The 16,080-nt window shown below is 35.6% G+C and overlaps 1 pseudogene; it reads right to left on the bottom strand.

Moving 5' to 3' along the window:
* The window catches only part of LOC102474529 (putative asparagine--tRNA ligase, mitochondrial), a 15,391-nt pseudogene extending 2,762 nt beyond the window's left edge, over positions 1 to 12,629 (bottom strand).
* Between the last annotated feature and the right edge of the window lie 3,451 nt (positions 12,630 to 16,080).

The raw sequence follows: 16,080 nt of genomic DNA, 5'->3' as shown, positions 1-16,080 counted from the left end.
GCGCAGAGCCCCGGGCCCATAGGCCCGGCCGCGCAGGCCCGGGCCCGCCACTGCCGCCGCGCAGGCCCAGGCCCCAAGACTTCCTTCTGAGATCTGACCAAGGATGTCCACCTCTGGACCTTAATGCACACCCCACTGGGGTTCTGGGTCCCCAAATGTGTCCTGCAGCACAATCTGGAAGAAGTGTTGAGCCTAGGGTAGGGGTTGGAGGAATAGGAGTGGAGGGCTCAGAGCAGGTGCTGGGTGATTAATCTATCCAATCTTTGTGTGTGTGTGTTAAACACATCCAGTATATATTTTTATATATAAAAATTATAGTTTTCATTTTCAGAATTTCTGTTTATGGGGGCTGGAAGGTAACATGGTGGTTAAGGGTACTGTACTTTCCCATGGCTGACCACAGTTTGAGTCCCAGATCTGGTGGTTTGCTTTCTCTCTCTCTCTCTGTCCTCTCTGGTCAAATTAAAATAAAATAAATAAGTAAAGTTAAAAAAAAAAGAATTTCTGTTTAGGTCTTTCTTTATGTTTTTCATACGACTACTTAACTTGTTAAATATACAGAATATAGTTATATTAAATGTTTTAATGTACTTGTATGCCAGTATAACATATAGGCCAGTTCCAGATCAATGTGTATTGATTATATCTTGATTATGGTTTATATTGTCCTACCACCTTGCAAGTCTGGTAATTTTTGGTTGGATACCAAGCATTTTGATTTTTTACCTCACTGGGTATTGGATTTATCTGTATTTTTTCAAATATTCATGCGTCTTGTTCTGAGTCTTAGTGTCTCAGACTCTGGAAACAGGTTGATCTTTTTGTGTTTTGCTTTTAAAATTTGTTAGGTGGAACTGAAACAGTGCTCAGTGTAAGGCTAATCTTCCCCAATATTATATGGTATTACTCTCCAATACAGAGGCAAAGTTTTTCTATGTATTTTTCATCAAATTCTCCATGAATCATTTATTCATTCATTCTTAGGCATTGTTCTAGTGCAGAGCAAGGATCTTGCTCTCTGAAAGTCTCTGTGTGTCATCAGCAGAACAGTAGAAGAAAACAGGGAATGAGGAGAAAAGCCTCACATAAAAGGAAATGGAGTAAGGTCATGCATAAGTTATGTTAGTTTTTAAACATTTGGCCAAACAATTGATAAGACATTAAATGTAATTATGCTAGAAAGTGGACAAATATGGAAGATTTAATGCTAAGTTAAGTAAGCCAGACTATGAGAGGCATTGTATGTCCCCAATTAATGTATACTGAATGTCTGCACTCTATGGAAGAAACTGCAACTTTGGAAAAGGCATAAAAGCATGAGAAGCAACTAAAGATACCAGAGACAGTATGGGAGGAGGAAGGGAAATGAGGTGTGAGGGGGAGGAAATCAATGGGGAAAAAAACCCATTCCATGAATCAAAAAATGGAAAATTATCTGTTGGTGAAAATGTGTGTGGTAAGTTCTTTGACTGGAGTAATATATAAGGTATTCAAGCTGGGAAAATTCATTTCCAATGTTGTTAATATATATAGTGATTGAATGTAAAAAATAAGAATAAAATATAAGAAAGAAAGAAAAGGTAAGGTAATATAAAACAATTCATTAATATTCTCAAATAAGACTTGTTGAATTAGTTCTTTCCAAATCTGCTTATCTTGCATATGAAGAAAAAAAAAGCTGAGGAAGGAAAAAAACAGATTAGTAGATTCTAATAGCTTACCAAGCAAGCTTTGTTGTTAGTTTGCAACTGCTGATAACAGCACAAAAATGTTCATTAAAACTGTGAAATATTCCATGAAACGATCACAATGTCTTTTCCTGGTCCTATCTGTAAATGTAGAAATTCACAATCAGATTTGCTAGCATTTTTTTTTCTCCACTGTAAATCTCTCATAATCTTTCTTTAGCTAAGTAAATAATAACGGCCCAGGCTGTGCGCAGCTGAGGAAATTAACCGCAGAATCTTGGCCTTAAAAAAACATTTTGATCTGTAATGTTCATGCTTCTAAATGACCACTTTTAAATTTTTTGTCTGAATCATCTACTATTGAGTCAAATTCCCATTTTATTATTTTATGTGAGGAGAAGTTTTGAGTATTTAAGGTGTTAATTTTTGCATTTATAGAGATATTTTAAATAGGAATTCTTTTTTTTTTTAAATTTTGGAGAGATTTTTTGCTATAGAGCACATGCGCTTGGCAGGGAGACAGAGAGAAATGGAGTGAAAGTGAGAAATGTCTCTCTAAGGGGGATGGCCACACCACAATCCCTTCTCCATTCTCCTCTCAGAATTTGGGTGTGCACACATATGCACAAAGTGTGAGTTTCAAGTTTGGGTGTCCAGTTTCAAATGTCTAGGACTTGAACTGCAGTCAACCATGTGGGAGTCCAATGCCTTAACTACTATGCTACCAGCTGGCAGGAATTATTTTTGCTTAAAAAATTATTCATTTTATTTATTATTTTTATTTTGGTACAAGGCACATGTGCTAACCAAAGAGAGACAGAGAGGGGGAGTAGGGAGAGAGAGAGAGAGAGAAAGCAAGCCATCAGAACTGCTGTCTGCCATGTGAGAATCTAGCAACTAACAACTATGACACCTGCTGGCACCCTTAAGTAGAACTTCTTCAAATGATTTGATTTTTAGCAAGGTTCTACACACTGAGATTACATTTAACTCTTAGATTAAAAAAAAGATGTACCTTAGATTATTATGGTTGTGAAATTCATAATTAGGAGATCACAATAGATAGAAAAGAATCAGTGAAGTTAAAATTTGAAGTGGGGTAGAAGAAACAACATGGGTGCTTTCTCTTTTTTTTTTTTTTTGAAGAGGTTTTTGCTATAGGGCACGAGCACTCACCAGAGAGAGACAGAAAGTGAGAAATCACCCCTCCCTAGGGGGAATGGCCACACCGCAATCCTTTTTCCATTTTCCTCTTGAGATCTTGGGCACGCATGCACATGTGCTTGGCGTGAGTTTAAGCCACTGAATCTGGGACTCGAATTGCAGTCAACTACATGAGAGTCCAGCAACATAGCCATTATGCCATCTGCTGGTCCCAGCTTTCTCTTTTCTGAAGGGCATTTATTTGATTTCTCTACTTTGGAACAAGTGAAAACTATTTCAACAAATTTGGACCACTGGGCCCCTTAAGAGGGTCTGGGAAAAGAGTAAAATGAATGGGGGCAAGGGGTTGGCAGGTGGCATGGTGATCAACTCCCACATGGTATACCGTGGTTTGAGTTCCAAACCTGGTGGCTTGCTCTTCTCACTTTCCCTTTCTCTCTCTCTCTCTAGTCAAATGAAGAATAGTAACAACGAATAAAACTTAAATAAATAATAATTTTTTTTGAAAAGAATGGGGGCCAGTAGATGGCATGGTGGTTAAGGCACTGGATTCCCACATGGCTAACCATGATTTGAGTCCTGGACCCAGCAGCTTGAAAATCATGCTGGGTGCATGTGCATGGGTGTCCAAAATCCCAAGAGGAAAACAGAGAAGGTGGTGTGGATGTGGCCTTTCTCCTTGGGGGTGTGTGTGTGTGATTTCTCACTTTCCCTTTCTCTCTTTCTCTCCAGTGAGCATATGCCATAGCACACACACACACACACACACACACACACACACGTGAAAGGAACGACAAAGAATTGCTTCTTTTTCCTTCTTTCCTATCCAAACTTGGATTTGACAGAAAATATTAGCCAGGTTTACAGAAACCATGGTTTATTGGTCATTATTGAATTAACCAACCATTACAGTAAAACTATGGTCAATTCAAAAAACATTTTAGTCATTCCATATTTTATTTGAATCCAAGATATGAGTCTTTTAAAGATCTTAGAAATAATCTAGTCTAAACTTCCCATTTTAAATATTTTAAATATTAGGAAAGTAAATGTCAAAACATTAAATTATCTAGCCTAGAAATAAAAACCCAAGATCTTATCGTCTTTAGTCTCAATTCAGTCAAAATTGAAATTGTATATAACAACTGCATTCAACACATATTAAAACGTTGTTTTCATTATTTGTCCATCTTTATTATTTTCTCCCTACCAGATATTGGTTATTTCCAATGGTCTGTGTGTTGCCCGTATGAATACCAGATAACACATTTCCATGTCACTTTTTTTTTTAGGATTATTTATTTATTTTAGAGATATTTTTGCTATAGGGTACAGGTGTTTGCCAGAGAGACAGAGAGAGAAAGAGAGACAGAAGCGAAAAATCACTCCCCAGGGGGATGGCTACACTGCAATCCTTTCTCCTTCATTCTCCTCTCAGGATTTTGGGCATGCATGCACATGTTCCTGGTGTGAGTTTCAAGCTCTCAGGTCCAGGTCTCAAATCATGGTTGACTACATGGGAGTCCAGAGACATAACCATTATGCCATCTGGTTCTTAGAATTATTTTTTTAATTAATTCCATTTGTTATTATTGTTATTTTTAAAAATTCAACCAGAGAGAAGAAAGGGAAAGTGAGAAAGCAAGCCTCCAGGTCTGGGACTTGAACCGCGGTCAGCCACATGGGAGTCCACTTGCTGGCCCCTCCACATCACTTTTACTTAACACAGGTGGAGACTCTAGGTGTTGCCTCCTAGTTGGGCTATACCTACCATGTTGAAGTAGAATGCCTAGACTAAGTTCCTAGACAAAGTTTACTTCTCATCATATGACTAACTTTCATAAACCCAGCTTTTACAACTTGGTAAGTCAACCAGATTTAGACTATAGCTGAAGTCATTCTAGTTAAGAGAAGTGGCGGCTTTTACCAAACTCACATGGTCATAAGAATCACCTGGGGTACTTGTTCAAGCGTCTCTCTCTGAAGCGCCTGACTCATTAGGTCTGATTGGATATATTAGGTAAGGTCGAGAAACATAGCATGTTTTGACAAGGCAGGCACAAGAGAGTATAGATGGCTGTATCAGAGAAAAAAAATGAAAAGGCAAGATCTAGACAAAAGCAAATCAGATTAAAAGGCAGAAAACTTTGATTTTATTGATCAGACCATGCTTCAAAGTTGAGGTGTTGAGTAACAGTAGTGGCTCTGAGGACATCATCAATGTGCTAGAATTACCTAGTCTGGGCTACCTACAGAACTGTCTACTTAACTGAGGTTTACTTGGAATGTCAAAATAAAAGTCCCTGTGGGTCTTCATAGCCCCAGTGTCTAGTATCATCGTCACTTCATAACACATTGCTGACATTAAAGTAAAATGGAATCCATAGGGATAGCGAGGAAAGTTAATACAGAGAAATTATTTTCATTAAGAAAGATTTAAAACTGAATATAATTTTTATTATTATCTGAGATTTTAAATGTGCAATTTTTTTTTAAAACAAAGATAACATTTCATTTTCTCAAGGGCTTCAGTTTCTGAGTCTTGAGGAAAAGGAATGCCTTTTGGTGTGATGAGATGCTTTGTAAAAGTGTTCATGCTCTCAGATAATCTGGATTGCTGTTAAATTTGGCTCAATTCTCATCACTATCATAGTTTATCCTCTGATTTGTGTGTGTGTGTGTGTGTGTGTGTGTGTGTGTGTATGTGTGTGTGAAAGGACTTCATAAAATGAGTATTGCCTTGTGCCTGTTTCCTCATTATAATAAAGCTATAATAATTTTACCTACTCAAAACATTCTTGTAAAAAATGAGTTATTAATGTAAAGTGCTCAGAATAATGCCTGGCAGCAAGTGCTGAGTAAAACTGTTAGCTATTATTATTGTCACTACAGAAGAAGAGTAGGTGAGATGCTGGGGATAAGTAAGAAACACTTCACTGGAATTTGTGGAAGACTGATACAATTCTGACCCTAATTTATATTCTCCCTATATCCATGTATCTGCCATGTGTCTTGGCAAATCCTCCTCTTGAGATAGAAGATAGAACCCTGAGAAACAGGGAATCAAGACATAAGGCCCAAAGATGGAGGCACAGTAGTCAGTCTTTCACTAGGAACTGCTTGCACACAAGAAATGGCTTGCAGCAGTGGCTCAATGATTAACCTAGACAGCATGACCTAAAGCAAATATAGCAGTTATGCCTTTTTCCAGGTCCCACCATGTCTAAGAATAAGATACATTCTTTATGACCTGGTCCAAAGCTTTTAGACAAAGAGGGTCTCATGACCTATGTATCCACTGAGAAACTAGGAGACTAGCCTGACCTACCTAGCATGTGACTCCCATGAAGGGGAATGCATGCACAAGTTCCTCCTAGTTAGGATAAAAACTCCTGGTGAGAGCTCCAAATCAACAATCCACTTTTGAGGGCCTCTCCCTGCTGCCTGAGAAATTTCCTATTTTTTCAATAATCACTGCTTAACTATTCCCTTTATTCATCTATGTTCTAATTATTCAGAGCATGAGACTAAGAATCTGGTTCACTGATGTTCCTGCATTGGCTATTGGATCAGTGCGCCCCAATATTTTATGCCACTGTCAAGAGAGGGAGTCTACTTTCCCAACCCTTGGATCTGAAAAATACAGAGGCATTTTGACGTCCTTAGACATAAAATGCATCGAAAGGGATGATGTGATTTCATCACACTACATACCAATAGAACTACCTGTTCATGTATTGTTTGTCTTGCTCCAGTAATCGAAAGGCTGAGAGCAGGGAGTGTGCCATTCACTTTTTCTAGCTCCATCATATAGCGTTGTACCTAAGACAAAGTAAGAGCTTAAAAAATGTTAAATGAGTATCACTGAAATTATTTTATCTATTAGCTAATTGAGAGGAAGAAAGATGAGAGGGAAGTTAAAGTTTTTATCTCCAAGTTGTTAAGAAAGTTTGGTAGAGTCGATCTCTTTGCTGAGTGTACAGAAGGAACAGCAGACAGGGGAAAGATGAGATACACAGGACTTGCAGGCATTGGTGATAAGGAGCCAGAGGCGCCGAACTTCAGGCTGTGCCTCTCAGCAGGGATGCTTTTGATGTGTTCTTGCTTTGATCCCTGCTGTGTAGCTATGGTCCAGGATGTTCTGGAATGAAGAAAAACTCTTACTGTTTTTTGTTCCCAGGATCCAAGGTGTGTTAGAAAAGAAACACTTTGGTGGAAGGGTTGCTTTTTTTTGGGGGGGGGTGCCAAAGTAAAATTATTTCCCAAATGTAAATAGTTACTATGATATGATTGAGAGCAGAGACAGGATAGGGTGTGGAGACAGGACATGCAATGTAAGTAGAGAGAGAACAGATACTAGACTTAAAAAAAAAGAGAAATTAAGAGGGGCAGCAACTCCTAGATGACCAGCAAAGCTGTTCTATTAGTGGCAGCAATGAGACACTAAGCCGTATGTGGAGGAACTTGTCTGCCCCTGGGACAATACATTGGAACGTAGTGAGTGACACCTTTTAAACACCTTCACACAAAAGAACAAGGCAACACAGGTTGACAGATCATGATTGAGGTTAAGGAGAGACACATAAACATAATGCAACTATTCTTTGTATGGCAAGTCAAGTGCAACTTCCTTTTGTGTAGTTTTTTTTTTTTTTTTTGAAAATATTCTGTCACTTATTATGTCCAATTTAGAGTCAGCAGGTGGCATGGTGGTTAAGGTGCTGGACTCCCACATGGTTGACTGCGGGTCTAGTCATGAACTTGGAGGCTGGCTTTCTAACTTTCTCTAGCAAACTAAAAAATAATAATAATGATAAATAAAATTAATTAAAAAACTATGTCCAAGTTAAATCAACCTTATAAAGTTTATTTCAGATATAAACTTTATTATTTTCAAAAACTGCCTTTTGAAATAGAGCTTCCATTTTGGAAATTTTTAAACTTTGTACAATAATCTACAATGGATACATGATTTAACATACCAGAAGACTGATATCTTGTCTATTATATTGACAATGGAATAGTTCCTGCACAATGAACGAATGAGCTTTAGAAAGTAGGTAAATTCACAAATATGGAATCATGAATGAGGATTAGGGAGTTAAAATATTAGTTTGTGAAAAACATAGCATAGAGGAGGGCGTTTCAGAAACATTTGCAATGCTTTCCCAAGTGTAATCTTGGGTTCACCAGGCCTGACACAGATCTATCTATCAATTTATTTATTTAACAACTCTTGGTCACCTCCTACATATATGCTAGGCACTGTGGCAGGTATTGGATCTAATAAAAATAAGATGGTTCCTAGTCTCCAGAAGCTCATGGTTTAATAGAAGGAGACATGAACATAAATAATTTATTTTTTATTTTTATTTTTATTTTTAAAAATTATTTATTTAATTTTATTCATTCATTCATTTTATCTTGATTTGACCAGAGAGAGACACAGAGAGAAAGAGAAGGAAAGTGAGAAAGCAAGCCACCAGGTCCAGGACTCGAACCGTGGCCAGCCATGTGGGAGTGTCCAGCACCTTAACCACCACACCACCTGCTGGTCCCAGTAATCTATTTTTTAACAAAATGTGATAAATTAAGGAATGGACACAAGCACAGGTCTTTGAGGAGCACACACAGGAGGAGATCCTCTTAGTAGAAGAGGTGATGCTCAGATAAGTAGTAAATCTGATTTACACAGGTAGGATGTGGCAGAGATGGTGATTGTCACCTCTGACTAATACACAATAACATAATAGATGCTAGTAAAGACTAGTTTAATTCAGAAGTTTTTGGAACCAAGGATAAAATGATTAATTACATATATTTTAGCCTGTACTTTCCAAATAGCATAGTTTTTACTTTACCTCTTATAGCTCACCCTGGACTTTATGGATCATTATAGTTTACTTTATACAAATAACATGTATTGAGTGTTTTGTTAGATTGGCAAAGGATATTTTCTTTTTGTAATATTTACCAAGGTAACTGTACATATGCCATTTTCCAACATAGACATTAAATTCCAAGGCAGAGCTTTAGCTGAGCGCTTTATATAAAATTCTACAAATAGAATCATTGTCCACACAATTCAGAGCTAGCAGCTGAATATGTCTAGCTCAGTCCTTGCTTCCTAAAATGATAGATCTTAGGTACTTTATTCTTTTTATTTTTTTCTTTTTTTTGGGAGAGGTTTTTGCTATAGGGCGCATGCGCTCGCCAGAAAGACAGAGAGACAGACAGAGAGACAGAAAGCGAGAAATCATGCCCCCTTCCCCCGGGGAGGATGGCCATGCTACAATCCCTTCTCCATTCTCCTCTTGGGATCTTGGGCATGCACACACACATGCCTGGCATGAGTTTAAGCCATTGGGTCCGGGACTCAAACCGCTGCCGACTACATGGGAGTCCAGTGACATAGCCATTACGCTAACTGCTGGTCCCTTAGGTACTTTATTCTATTATCAGTTTGATGAAAATTGTATATAGGTTCCCGTGAGAGCATATATTATGATTTCAAAGTTTATTCAAAATCTGAATTACTCAGTTCTCTTTTCTGTCTTGTTTAATTTAGAAGATCATCCAAAGATTGGAGAAGTAGGGATAATTATCATCTATTTTTTATGTAAGGACTATCTCATATATTTTCCTTTATCAGGTGTTTACATTTAGTATTGCTATTTTAAAAAGTAATATACATGATTAAAACAGTACCAAGTTTGTACATATTAAAATATAATACTCTTCCATATCTACAAAAAGTTAGCAACAGTGACTGATTTCTTGCAAATATCTTGTAGAAAGCAATGTAAGAAACCAACATATAGATCTATATTTAAATTTAATAAGACAGAATAAAAAGAGATAAAGGACAGGATGAATAATAAGTTTCCTAGGCAGACCATTCCTTCAAACTCCATTTTCTCTGAAAAGGTAACAATATATTGTACAACTCTAAATTTATTGGATACAAAGACAACAAATGGTCTTGAGGAATTTTTTATTTGAAGAGAAGGGGAACTATTATTAATTGAGGTCACACTATATGCAGATTCTGTGCCAGGTACCTTGTGCATATTATCTCATTTGAGCAGTCACACATGTCACGAAAGAAGTATTATCCCCATGTTATAAAGAAGCAAACTACATCTTAGAGAGGCTGTTAATTTTTTTGTTTCCCTCAGGTGGTGAGTAATGGAACCACAAGTGGAACCCAGTTCTGAATGGTTCATAATTCCAATATTGATGCTCTTTCCATGTATTAGGTTGCCAGGAAGGTCATGATGTATTTTTCTATGTTTCTCTATGCAAAAATGTGTCATGACTTTCCTGACAACCCAGTGTATATATTCTAGATCCTGCATATTATGTTTAGTATTTTGATTATAAATAGATATGATAGCTGACATTAGCTCAGTGGTTAAAAAAATCCCTAACAAGCATCTGTATCTGCAAATTTATCCTTCTCAAATTTCTAATTAATATCACTTTGTATTTGACATTATAAAGCTATAAATATTCAGTAGAGTCAAATCCCTTTTAAGAGATTCCCATACACTAAAAAGAGCTGCATCAAAGCAGGCCTGCAGATGGCACTGCTGCCTATGAGTCACTAAAATCTAACTCACTAATAGATTTCTTTAAAAAGAAATACATAATAATTAGTTTAGAAATTATCCAACACTGATTCCAAAATTTAAATTTCAACCAATATTGAATGATTTATAAATAGTATAGTTCCTTTCAACTTATGGTTGATGTTGAAATTTAATTTTCAATTTAATGAACCACGAGCATTTCAGCTCAGCAACAGGTGCAAGGTAAGTCTTACTGGATGGGACACATGAATATCAATGAAGCTAAGGAAGGAAAAATTTGGATTCTTTGCTTGAGCCTAAGGTGCTGCTTGACAGATCACTCTGCAATTAGAAGACAGATTGAGACTGCCAATATCTAAAGAGAGATGCCTTCAGAATTTCTCAGTTATAAATCAGAAAGTTAATGAAAACACATGAATAGGAGTTTGAGATATTGTACACAATGAGCAAGAATGGTGGGACTTTTATTATTGCATTTTTAATGCAATCATGAATTTTCAAGACAAGTTACTGATAAATCTCTAACCCTAGCCAGTCTTTCTCTTGAGCAGTTAAGAGCTATAAATTTCTGCAGAGAGAATACTCCAAGATTTTCAGAGTTGTATCTGGATAACATTATAAATGACTCAAACTTTCATTTCTAGATCACCCATAAGATAGACATTACTTTTTAATAAAATACAATCAATACTATACTAAAAACATAACCAGTTTTCATACCTTCTGTGTCTCAATTATTAATACAAAACTGTTTATCTTTTAACGCTAGGGATCCCCTGTAGTGAGGCTCATGTTGCTGAGTCATTCATTCCCTCAGTTGCCAGGAATATTGGCTGCCTTTTTTAGGAAGTCTGATTGGCTAAAGGGAGTTTCGTTACATGGCATTATATCTTCTCCACAGATCAGCCCCTATCCAGGTTTATATAAAGGTACAAAGACCCAGTCATCTTACTTTGGAATAATTTAGAAAGGTTATCCCAGCTCTAGATCCTCCTATGGGATCAGCTGAGGTCTTTATCAGAACTGCATTGCAGTTAAATTTTTTTTTTGCTCCATTCCTCATCACTTTCCTACAAGTGTCATTATCAAGTAGATTTCCCTACACAAGTATTTGTCTCAGTATTATGAGAAATATAACTTAAGACAGAGGTAGGTGTGATCCTAGGAAGCGGACAGGATCTCCCAGCAAAGACAGCAAATCTAAAACAGTATCATTCAATTGTTTTCTGGATCTCATAGTTTTATTTTCTTTTATTGACATTAACAACTCAGGGAGAAGAGAGAGACTCTTTAATGGCACATGGTCACATCTTAATCTTTTCTCCTCCATTTAACTATACTATTGGGATTATGGATGCACTCAGTATGGTTTTCAAGCTGATGGTCTGAGATTCAAACCAGTCAGCCATTTGGTATCCAGCTCTTGATTCAACATGCTTAACCACTGTGGGATTATGTTCTTTGTCACACTTAAAAAAATTTAGCCGTTATTTCTGGCTGATAATTTTGTCCTCTCTTCAATTTCCCAGCCTCCAGTTACACACATTACTGCTTCCTATTTTTATGAAACATTAAGCTCTGTTCACTTGTTTTTCCCTCTATTTTGGATAGTTCCTATTACTGCTCTTAAGCTGAAAGATACTTTTTCCTCATATCTAATTTGTTCATAATCACATTCCATGTATTTCTCATTTTGGATATTGTATTTTTCACCTCTAGTTTTACTTGGATTTTTTTTATATCTTCCATTTCAATTACTATGTTCCTAATTTCCATTTTACATCAGAATACAGTTATAGTATTTATAATAACTAAGTTTGTGTCTGTTATAATTCCATTATCTCTGTCACTTCTAGTTTTTTTTAAATTTTCTTCCCTGGTTATAGGTCATATTTTTTGTTTCTTTGCTTTTTTGGTAATTTCTTATTAGATGTTGGAGGTTGTGATTTTTACACTTTTAATTGATGGCTACTATTTCTTTTTTAAAAAATGTTTATTCCTTCTCTAAGTGAAAGAAGGATCCTGATGGCATGATGCACTAGTCTCAGCCAGTTCTGGATCATGGGGACATAACATACCTGGTGTACTCTGGGAGGTCTCCAGGTGACAACAGGCAACCTTCCATGTGCGTCAGTCTTGCAGAGCATTGCATGTTTTTGCTTTGCCACTGTCGGACACACTGCATTTATCGAGGGTTGAAGTTTGTTCTGGCATACAGTAAGTTACTTTGAAGATTACTTTGACCATTTTGAGACTTGCTTTTAAGATGCTATGGTGAATTGATTCAATCTTTTAGCTTGAACTAATTTGGTTCTGATATTCAAACATGACCTTAGAAAGATGTCACCCAACATCCTATGTATTACTAGCTCTCTCTATCCTGACTTGTAGAACAAGTATTCCCAACTCTGAGTTCCAAAAATTGTTTGGTTTACCATGTTCTAGCCATTCTTTCATTGATCTTATTAATAACTACTGAAGCCATTTCTTTCATTCAAACCTATTAATACTCAGCAAGTATACTACAGAACTATACTGCAGATCTTTTGAACTCTTTTTTTCCTTTTGGAGCTCTCCCAGTCATAATGAACTCAGTCATCTCTAGCTCCACAATGCAACAGGGCAATGGGGCTTTGTTTTAGTTCCTCTGCCTGCACTGTAAAGTTCAAATCCTTTGTTTTTCTTTTCTCAGGGATCATAGTCCTGTTACCTGTAGTCCAATGTCTCTTAAACAGCTGTTCCATATATTTTGTCTGGTTTTCCAGTCACTTATGGAAGAAAAGGCAATACAGAGGTCAACTAGTGAATATAGAGATGGATTTTGACACAAAAATTGTTTTTACAAGATGGATTTTGACACAAAAATTGTGTTTACAATAAGCAAAAGTCAACATTGCTTTTACTTGTCTTATATATCCCTTATATATACATTTTTTCGGTATACATTCTGAGAGATTTTCAGGACAGGTAATAACAGCTATAATGTATTTTTTTCAGTTCTAGAAAGTAAAAACTTTGTAGTAAAAGGATTCTTAATTGCTATACTGTATTATATTTCAAACAACTTAGTTTATCTCACTGAACTGACTTTACTTCTTTTAATTTAGTTTAATATTAAAACCAGTTATTCTTCATTTCTTTCCCAGAAATGCTTTTATTTCATCCTTCTCTCTCATAGTACACATGCACTTTTATTACCTCCATATTCAATTGGTAGAATACATGTTGGCAGTACAGATTACCAGTATATAAAATTCCAGAATTCTTTATTTCCATTAAACAAGAGGTCAAAAATATTACCACTGATAGGGAGGCAAAATATTGTGAAATATAAGAACAGAATTTTTAAAGGCGTTTCAATCAGTAGAGATCTCACATTTAATACAATAAAGAGGAAAAGACTTAAAAAAATTGAGGATGGCTTGCTAATTTCAAGAATTAAATATATTGCTTTTTTAAACTACCATGATTTGGTTAGGTAGATGTTTTTCATTTACATTTTATAGATAAAGAACCACAGAATTTGTTTTCCAGAAATAGAAACACAGTAATGAAAAATTCTATGTACTTTACATGACTAAATGCTACATAAATGTCTAGACAATGTGGGGAGAGTGTATCATTATATAATACGACATGGCAAGAACTACTTAGAGGTAGTGGTGGCAATTATTTCTGGGATCAGAATTATAATTTATAAAATAACAGGACATTTTCTGATCTGGTAGAATCTGCATTCCCACAAGTTTGTTAGAATATTTCACATCTTTCTCTCTAAACATGCAACATCCTCCCCATTCTCCACTTTACTCTCAGTAGTTAGCTTTGTTATATCCTGAGAAAGAAAAAGTAACCAAAGAATTTCTACAAATAAGTAAAAACCAAATCCACCAATCGATCCACCTACATCTAACTTAAAAACTCTGCCTTTCTATTAGAATGGACTCTGTCCAGGCTCCAGCATGCTTTCACAGACTCGAGTATTTCTTCTGAAGATATCCAGGCTTTCCTTCCACAATAAATGTCCCATAAAAGATGTTCAGCCATTGTATACAATTAGAACCTCTATTTTATAACTGAAAAATAGTTTAATAAAACTCATCAACTGTTTACAATTTTGTTTTGGTTCATGTCTGCCCAAATCAATTGAAGACATTTTTGCTAGTATCTCTTTTAGTGAGTACTTATTCTAGTTCAACTCTGCTAAACACTATATGAATTATACTATATAATCCTCACAATGACCCTAAAAGGAACTATTATTTTTTTGCCTTTTAAAATTATTTATTTATTTTTTATTATCATCATAATCTTCTTTATATTACATTGGATTACATATAACTTTACAGTGTATTACATTGCTTTTTCAAAAGGGAATGCCATGCATGTCAGTCAATACAGAGACATTAATCTCCCTGCTTCAACATTCAATATCTTTTCTATGTTTTCCCCAATCAGTATTATTATTATTCTAATTATTTTTTAAAACAGTCAATCGCTATTTCTCATTTTGCTTGTAAAAATACTTTGCTCTTTCTCTATCCTCTTCTCTTCACCTCCCCCATTCCACACTGTCCTGTTCTCATTAAGTACCTTCACTGCTTTTATGTCCTCCAATTTTTTGCTCTCTACCATAGAGTGCGGATAGTCGGTATATATTGAGTGGATACATACAATATGTTTCTTTCATAGCCTGGCTTACTTCACTCAACAACAGATCCTCCATATCTGACCACTTAAAAGGAACTATTATAACATTCCATTTTATAGCAAGGGGAAACAGGCTTAGAGAGGAGTTGTTAATGGTTACTTAGTCTAAGAATACTGGCTAGTAAATAACACAGTGGGACTCAAACTTTACTTTAGAGTTCCTGTTATTAATGTCAACATTTTAAACCATGTATTTTGTAACCTCAATTGCATACATACTGATACAAATGAATGCTTACTCTCTTTATAATATTCACATATTTAATGCCAATAAATACAAAAGGAAAATAAAACTGTTAAAAAATCCATAAGAGTTTACTTGATTTGCAACATAATTCACATTATTATGTATCTTTAAACAGGAGAAGTTTTAGTATATACATAACTCAGGAAGAATTGTAATTTGGCCCAATAATTAAATAGGTAGGATTTCTGGAGTAAAGGTATATTTATCATTTTCTGTTCAAGCTTTTAATCAAAAATAGTAATGTTAAATGAAACACTTTCACTTTATAGATCAATAAACATTAAGAAATCAGAATAGTCATTAAACATTGAGAGTCTATTACATCCTAGTCATTATGTATTTTTTTACACCTAAGGAATAGATATTAAACAACCTTGGAGTAATAAATTAAAGAAAACTTGCTTTAAGTATGTACTGAGTCAATCAAGCAGGAATTTTGAAAACCTTGTGAAGTTTAGAAGCATTTATAGTTGGCATTTATTCTCCCAATGAAAAAATGTCAGTATGCCACCACCTTGACATTTACTTAATTATTTATGAAAAGCATTTAGGTCACTTGTTCTCAAAGTTGGCTGAATTTTGGAATCATCTAGAGAATTAAAAAAAATAAAATACTAATACCTGTAATAATATCCCTAAAATTCAGATTTAATTGGTCCAAGGAAGCCCCTGGCCATAT

This window comes from Tupaia chinensis, unplaced genomic scaffold, assembly GCF_000334495.1.
Source record: "Tupaia chinensis unplaced genomic scaffold, TupChi_1.0 Scaffold144529_1, whole genome shotgun sequence".
NCBI classification, from domain to species: Eukaryota; Metazoa; Chordata; class Mammalia; order Scandentia; family Tupaiidae; genus Tupaia; species Tupaia belangeri.
The sequence above is the reverse complement of the archived record's forward strand: the minus strand, read 5'-3'. Positions and strand labels throughout refer to the sequence as shown.